Raw genomic sequence first — 9360 nt, forward strand, 5'->3', positions numbered from 1 at the left:
CAAAAGACCTAAGTTAGAACAATGTTATATACAAGTTTAATATAGATTCTAAATCGAGCTTTCGAGACATGAAAAATGCAAATTTTGTCAATCGATCCAATAGAACAAGAGATGTAGAACTGTCCCTTTTTTATATTTATTTTTATTTTATTTATTCGTACTACCATAATTAATTCACGCTTAAAAAAAGCACTCTTTACCTCAGCAAATTTGAATAATAAATTTTGTCCTTATAAAATAAAAAAATTATTAAAATTAAGATTTATGCTGAAAATGTCATAATTGATACTGATACTTATATATAACAGCAGACGCAGTTTAATGTGACCACGTTTGTACTTCGCCATTTTGATAACGTCAGGCGAATGATATATTAAACAATAAGAAATAATGTCCTTTAAAATAGCAATGGAATTTAATTAATTTAACGTAAATATAAGTAGAAACATATAAATAGTTATTTTTCACAGCATTTTTTATTTGGCGACTTAAATTTTAAAAAAATATGCTACAGCATTTTCATCCTATTAACCAAACTGTTGATCAGAATAAGCGATGTATTTTCCATATTTTCGTACACAAAGAAGTAGGACTTCAGCAATTATACGAATGATAACATTAACCACGATTACATTAGCAATATCCGCTGTAGGACAAACACTTTGTCGGACGGTCTTTTGAAAAAAATATATGAAGTGCACAGTAGTAAAAAAATAGCTGATAATATTGTTTAGAAAGGCAGTTGGAAAATCGTAAAAATAACAAGATTAACGCTATTTGGTAACTTTCAAAATTTTCAAAAAGCAGACTTGAAAATTTAGAAAGTCGCCAGGCTAATAGATTCACTCACTGAAAATGTAAAATAATGAACAAAGCGATAAAAGTCTAAAAATGAATCAAAAAAGTATTAGCATTGCCACTCCCAAAAGAAGTGAATTACACAAAGCTGATACAGAGAGTAAGTATTATTTGCGCATATCCTCACAGCAAGAAGGTCGCGTATGTGTAATTACATCGTTCAACTTGGAAAAGAATTACCCTAGTCATTTTATTTGTTTACGTGAACGTTTGAAGTCAATGCTTTCAAAACAATCAATCGCCCCGCTAGTTGTGAAATAAGAGACGTTATCAAGTTTTCGAACGCGAGAAATGTTGGACCTTGTAAATTTTATCGTCAGAAAGTCGATAATTTTCGATAATCGTCAAAAAGTGGATATTGTAAGGTAAACTTACGGAAAGAACGCGATGAGTGAAGGTATGGGGCGAAAGTGGGGGTTGTTCAAGGAAGGAAGGGAAAATGTTCACGACGAGGAGCGCAGTGGACGCCTGTCGTTGATCCCCGAAGAACTGGTGTGCTTCATAGACGAAAAAGGTTTGTTCCAGTATGTGATTTACGATTTCTGATTTGTCAATGCATTTTCAAACCATTTAACGATCTTTGCTACACGAAATTACGACTGATTATTTGGGCTACAAACACCTCTGTTCGCGATTGGTACTAAAAACACTAACGGACGTTCAGAAACGGAAACGTATGAGAGCAGTCTTGGAATTTTTGCAGCGTTATGCAACAAAAGGAAACGATTTTTTGAAAAGGAATGGCGCGTATGTGTAATTACATCGTTCAACTTGGAAAAGAATTACCCTAGTCATTTTATTTGTTTACGTGAACGTTTGAAGTCAATGCTTTCAAAACAATCAATCGCCCCGCTAGTTGTGAAATAAGAGACGTTATCAAGTTTTCGAACGCGAGAAATGTTGGACTTTGTAGATTTTATCGTCAGAAAGTCGATAATTTTCGATAATCGTCAAAAAGTGGATATTGTAAGGTAAACTTACGGAAATAACGCGATGAGTGAAGGTATGGGGCGAAAGTGGGGGTTGTTCAAGGAAGGAAGGGAAAATGTTCACGACGAGGAGCGCAGTGGACGCCTGTCGTTGATCCCCGAAGAACTGGTGTGCTTCATAGACGAAAAAGGTTTGTTCCAGTATGTGATTTACGATTTCTGATTTGTCAGTGCATTTTCAAACCATTTAACGATCTTTGCTACACGAAATTACGACTGATTATTTGGGCTACAAACACCTCTGTTCGCGATTGGTACTAAAAACACTAACGGACGTTCAGAAACGGAAACGTATGAGAGCAGTCTTGGAATTTTTGCAGCGTTATGCAACAAAAGGAAACGATTTTTTGAAAAGGAATGGCACAGACTATGAAACATGGATCTGCTACAAGACACCTGAAACGAAACGACAGTCACTGGCATACTGGTTCTCGGAAACCCAAGAAAGCAGGGCCACCCCTTTCTTCAAGAAAAATCATGTGCACCGTGTTTTGGAACTGTGCAAGGAATGATGTTTGTGAACTGGATGGAACGGGGCATAACAATCAATGCTACAACTTACTGTAAAACACTGAAGAAGTTAGGGTGTACGATACAGAACAAAAGGCGTGGACTGACTTCTGGTACTGTGCTCGTGCATGGAAACGCGCGACTACATACCACACACGTAGCAACAACGCTGCTTGATTCATTTCACTAAGAACAATTCTGTCACCCTCCTTATACTCCTTATGTAATTCATTTGTTTTCTCATCTCAAGAAATTTCTTGCCGACCAGCACTTTGCAATTGATGAGATTAAGATAGAACTGGTTTAGGTTGCAAGCGAAAGAATTCTACAAAGTGATTATGTTGCAGTTAGTGCCAAGACAGGACATATGTCTTAATTCACATGACAAATATGTCGAAAAGTAGTTTAAGATGTATAGATTTTTGTAATAAAATACAAATGAAAGCAAATTGCTAATCTTATTTAATACTTAAACAGTACTTATTTTCTGAATAAGCTTTGTAATCCTAAATTTATTTTAAAAAATCATATTAATGGTTAATTGCAAGTGAAATTACTAAACTTCTTTTCATTTTCAGTTTCACTATATGTTGATAATTTTATACGATATCTTACCATAAATGTCATAGTACACTGACTACCAATAAGTATTTGGACACCTGTGATAGAAAAGAAAAACTAACTTTATTCAAAATCAATAGTTGGTACAGCCTCCACGAGAGGTAATTACAGCGTGGACCCTCCGGGGCATACTTTCCACAAGTCTTTGTATGACAGCTAGTGGTATTTTCTTCCACTCGGCTTGGAGAAGACATAGAAGTTCCTTCACTGATTTTGCACGGGTAGCGCACCCCTGAATTCGGCGATGCTACTCGTCCCAGAGGTTCTCGATAGGGTTCAGGTCTGGAATCTGGGAGGGCCAGTCCATTCGATGAACTCCATTGGCACCATACCAAGCCTTGGTTAACGTCGAAACATGACAATTGGCATTGTCGTCCTGAAAGTAACAGGGGTCCAACCCGTAAAACTGCCACAACGTAGGAAGCACATTGTCATCCAAAATAGTGCAGTAGGCATCGGAGTTGAGCTTACCATGAATGGGGACCAAGGGTCCCAGGCCATACCAGGAGAAACACCCCCAGACCATAATTCCACCTCTTCCGAACTTGACTGTTGGCACAATGCATTCTGGCAGGAGACGTTCTCCAGGTAGACGCCAGACCCAGACCCTGCCATCCGAACGGTAAAGGGTGAACCTTGATTCGTCATTCCAAAGAACCCGTTTCCACTGATCTACGGTCCAATTTCGACGTGCAAAATCGGAATTACAGTTTATATCAAAGTATAAGTCAAAAAAAATTTCTACGACAACAAACAATTTATTTTAAAGGAATAATACAGCTTTTCATTAAATATTTTGGAACACTAACAGAAAAGCATACAGAACACAGTAACTGGTTCCCTCATCCTGATAATAAGCTAGCTCACATACCAGTACTGATGACCAAAATTATATCTTATCAACCATCTAACATATTTCCCAATTCCTTCTCTACTTTTATCTTCTATTCCAAAACTGAAGGTACTGTTAAAAGGGCACTTCTTTGACAAAATTGAAGACATCCCAAGAAACTATAACATAGAGTCTTAATGCAATAGCATAAGAAGACTTGCATAGCTTGTTTCAGGTTTTATTACGCCATGCCACTGAATGTAACTGCTATAAAAAGGTTGCACTTTGAGTATATGGTGTTTTCCTGTTATGTTTTTACCACCAATCCTCAAATTCCATATCACAGATTATGTTCTTACTGCATTAATATAAATATTAACAAGACATAGTACACAATAAAAATTAAACTTTATTTAGGAACATCGCGCATACTCCCCGACAGCCTGCCTGTTTCGCTCTGCTCGCTACTCGTAAGAAATTTCTCCTCTAGGGTTGCCACACTTATCGGAGGGCGCAAGGCGCGCTCCTTATCGCCATCACCACAGAGTTTCCCCCCAGTTCCTTTAATGACTATTCAAAGGAACGACATAGGTTATGAAATTATCTTAGAGGATCCGTACTGTCGGGTATTTTTTACATGATTACAAAATTAGAATATAAAATTAGAAAAGATCAAAATGCAATTCAATATATAACAAGGTATTGACACATATAATAAACATGAAATAACAAGAAATATGTTAAGATATGAATTTTAAAAGAAATGTTTTAAATTGTTACGTAAGAAGCAAGTTTCTTAGGGAAGTGAACATGTCTTCCCGATCTGGTGACAGTTTGTGTCTTAGAGAGTTCGTTTGCAGATTTATTCTGCTGAACTGTCTTTAAGTCTTTATTTGTTTTCAGTTCAGGCAAATTAGAGTCCGAAAGCAAATAGGCTGGTTTCACACGGTCTATAGACACAGTAGATTTCAGACCGTTAACATCAATTGTGAAAGTTTTGTCCGTTCTAGAAAGGACTTTATGCGGACCTGTGTATGGTTGGCACAGAGGTGGCTTTACTCGATCGACACGTAAGTATACATGCGTACACGACTTTAAGGTAGCACTTACGTAACATTTTTCTTGGCAATGTGCAGATGTTGCTATTGGATTCAATTGTTGCATTCTATGCCTAAGATTCATGATAAATTGTGTGTCATACGGAGATATCTTAGATGACGTTATCATATCACTAGGCAGCTTGAGAGTTGTGCCGTACACCAGTTCAGCACAAGATGACTGTAGATCTTCCTTTACGGCTGTCCGAATACCAAGCATAACAACTGGTAGTGTTTCAGTCCAGTTATTGGTCTCGTGAGCCTTGAGAGAAGATTTTAAATGTCGATGAAATCGTTCAACAATGCCGTTTGACATTGGATGATAGGCTGTTGTTGTGATTCTGTTCGTACCCAAAATGCGCGTGAATTCTGCAAAAAGTGCGAATCTCATTTGAGAACCTTGGTCTGTTGTTATGATCGATGGGCAGCCAAAACGAGATATCCAACAGTTGAAGATGGCTCTGCAAATGGTTTCCGTTTTCATATCCGGGATGGGAATGGCTTCAGGCCATCAGGAGAATCTATCTATTAGAGTCAAAAGGTACACATTGCCTTCTGATGGAGGTAACGGTCCGACGATATCCATATGGATTTCTGAAAAACGTGCATCAGGAAGAGAGAATGTGCCCAGTGGTGCTTTAGTATGCCGAGTAATTTTCGATTTTTGGCAAGATTCACAGGATTTCACCCAATTTTTGATATGACGTTTCATATCGGGCCATACATAACGAGAACAAATAAGCTTCGTAGTAGCTGCAATTCCTGGATGTGACAGATTATGCAGATGATTAAAGATGAGTCTGCGAAAGGAATTCGGAACAAATGGACGAGGAATGTCTGTTGATATGTCACAAAGAATATTACCATCAGAATATTGGCACGGTTTAAATTCCAGTTTCAAAGATGATGTGTTGTTTTTGAGAAGGTCTTGTACCTCCGGATCATGCCGTTGAGCTTCCGAAAATTTTTTAAAATCCAAAAATGGAGATTTTGTTATGGAATCAATTTCGATTCTTGAAAGAGCGTCAGCAACGACGTTTTTTGAACCTTGCACATGCCTAATATCAGTAGAGTACTGAGAAATAAAATCTAAATGGCGCAATTGTCGAGGTGAACATTTATGAGGGTTCTGTTTAAAAGCGTATATTAACGGTTTTTGATCCGTATAAATTATAAAATTTCTGCCCTCTAACATGTGTCGGAATTTCTTAATTGCAGAATAAATAGAAAATAATTCCCTATCGTACGCGGACCATTTCTGTTGACTTTTATTGAGTTTCATAGAGAAAAATGCTATAGGTTCCCATGTTTGTTGAGACAACTGCATAAGTGTGCCGCCGATTGCGACGTCTGAGGCATCTACCCAGATGCTTAGCTGGGCTCCGGGAATAGGGTGTCTCAAAAGGGTAGCCTGAGCAATGGCATTTTTGGCAGCAATAAAGGCTTGTTCAGCATTCTCGTTCCAATTTAATTGTGGGGATGAATCCTGAACACGAGAACGAGATTTCTTTTTATTAATATAGCCTTCTAACAATTTTATTAAAGGGGAAAGAATATGTGCTGCTTTAGATATGAAACATCTGTAAAAGTTAAACATGCCTAAAAATCGGCGAAGCTGAGTGAGAGTGGTAGGTTGAGGAAAATCTAAAATACATTTGACTTTGTCAGGAAGAGGTTCAATTCCGTTTTCACTAAGGTGAAAACCTAAGAAATCAATAGATGTTTGACCAAAGGTGCATTTTGAAACATTTATGCAAAGTCCATATTCCTGAAGTTTGGAAAATAAAGCTTTCAAATGCCTGCAATGTTCCTCAGAATCTTTAGAGGCTATGAGCAAGTCATCGACGAAAGCGTAAACACCTTCTAAATCCCGCGTGACTTCATCTATAAAACGTTGAAAAGTCGCGGATGCATTGCATAAGCCGAATTGCATACGGGTACTTTCGAATAAACCGAATGGTGTGCATATGGCGGTTTTGTGGATGTCGGCTGGGTTAATTGGTATTTGATGGTATGCCTTAATCAGGTCGACATGACTAAAAATTTTAGTACCGTGCAATGCAGCAGTAAAATCGGCTAAGCATGGAATAGGGTATTTGTCTTTTATTGTTTGAGCGTTCAATGCTCGATAATCTCCTACAGGTCTCCATTCCAGACTTCCCTTTTTTGGAACCATGTGAAGTGGGGATGCATAATTGCTGCTCGAAGGTCTCAAATGCCCCAATTGCATCATAGTTTGAAATTCTTGTTTTGCTATTTTTAAGCGATCTGGAGCTAACCGACGAGGTTTTGCAACCACAGGTGGACCTTTAGTTATGATATAATGAACGGTGTTATGTTTAACAGGTTGGTTAGGATCTGGTAATCTAGTAACTGAAGGAAATTCTTTTAAAATTTTGTGATATGGTGTATCACTAAATACAGTTTTTACTGAATAAATGCTTGCATTTTTCACGCAACCGACGGTTTTAAAATGCGTTTTTAAATCTTTGAGACATTTGTTTCTGAGATCAGGGACCAATTCAAAGAAATGGAGAAAATCTGCTCCAAGAATGGGTGTACTAACATTTGCTATAAGAAAAGTCCATGTAAACTGTCGTCTTAATTTGAAATCCAAAGAAAGTGTTTTTTGACCATAAACATGAATAGTAGAAGAATTAGCAGCGAAAAGTGTTTGTTGGGACGAATTCCGTTTTTGAGAATTATTTGCTGGAAGTAAGGACACGTCAGAGCCGGTATCGACCAAGAATGAAAGGTTTGTTCTACGGTCACGAACGAACAGGCGACGTGAAACTTGAGGCAAAGAATAAGTCGCCTCTATTCTTTGCTGGTTTCGTTTCCCTGCCATGAACAAGGTTTTGTACATTTGTCATCTCTACACTTTTTCCCAAAACGTCTATGATACCAGCAAATAGAATAATCTCTCCTTTTGGAATTGCTTCTTTCCTTATTGCGATCTCCGCGATTTGGCGAGCGACCACGAGAAAGAGAAATGCGATCAATACGTTTGTTTAATTTTTCTATTTGTTTAAATAATTTATCCTCAAGAGACTGATCGACTGTGCGAGAAACGGCACAAGTCCCTGGGGTTGGATTTACTTCTAAAATTCTGTCGGCAATTTCTGCAGCTTTATCTACAGTTAAATTGGAAACCGCTGCCAAAATAGACTGAACACTCGAAGGCAAACGTTGAAGGAATAATTCTAACATTAAGTTATCAGGAACATTTAAAGATTCTGCTCGACGCTTCATATTTCTAAGCAAATCGGAAGGTTTTCGAGAACCTAATTCTTCTCCAGATAATAATTGGCGAATTTCTTGCTGAGAAGATTCTCCTGAACGATTTATTAACTCAGTTTTAAGCTTTGCATATGGATCAATAGGGTCTGGTTTCATAAGTAAATCCCGTACTAGTGATGCGATATCTGGAGGAAGATGAGAAACTACATAATTATATTTAGTAATGAATTCTGTGATAGGTTTGGGGGTGGCAAGAGCAAAGGTACTTTCACACATAATAAACCATAAAGATGGGTCTGATCGGTTATAAACCGGAATTTGGACGGCATAAACATCAGACATTGTGCAAGGTTTTTAAGCCAAAATAAAAGGAAAAATTTAACTAAAGAAAATGAAATTAAATGATAAGTAGAAAACAGAATTATAAAATGATCTATAATTACTACTCATCTGTGATCCGGAGGATGAAAACCGATGTAATCCATTACTTCTGGTTTGGAGATCTTGAGTGATGGCTTGTAGTCAAAACCGAAAGTGCTTGAGAACTGTTCATACGATTTAACACAGTCCGGGTTACCATTATGGTGTTTTCCTGTTATGTTTTTACCACCAATCCTCAAATTCCATATCACAGATTATGTTCTTACTGCATTAATATAAATATTAACAAGACATAGTGCACAATAAAAATTAAACTTTATTTAGGAACATCGCGCATACTCCCCGACAGCCTGCCTGTTTCGCTCTGCTCGCTACTCGTAAGAAATTTCTCCTCTAGGGTTGCCACACTTATCGGAGGGCGCAAGGCGCGCTCCTTATCGCCATCACCACAAGTAAAAACAAATAATGTCTTAGTCCTTTTTTTTTTTTTTTTTATAAATTCAGTCTCATTATTTGTTTGTTATACTGAGTATAATCAAAATATGTGCTCACTTTCTTTCAAAAAAGTTCTCGATAAACACATTTCTATCTCTTGTTAAGAAATCGCTTTAATAAACATCCTTGGTCATCCAACCAATTAATCAGCTGAATTTTACAATCATTTCAAACTAGGTATGTAAACTTTCCCACATGTGTGAACATATTTTGTATTTATAAAGTATAATTCCTTAAAATAAAATATTAAAAATCTAAAAGAAATGGTCTTTGTACTACTTACTCTTCAGTATCATATTTAACACTTTTTATCCAATATAAAAATTACTTTCTTGAA

This window comes from Stegodyphus dumicola, chromosome 12, assembly GCF_044657685.1.
Source record: "Stegodyphus dumicola isolate Sdum_Otavi_A_Nest chromosome 12, ASM4465768v1".
Classification (NCBI taxonomy): Eukaryota; Metazoa; Arthropoda; class Arachnida; order Araneae; family Eresidae; genus Stegodyphus; species Stegodyphus dumicola.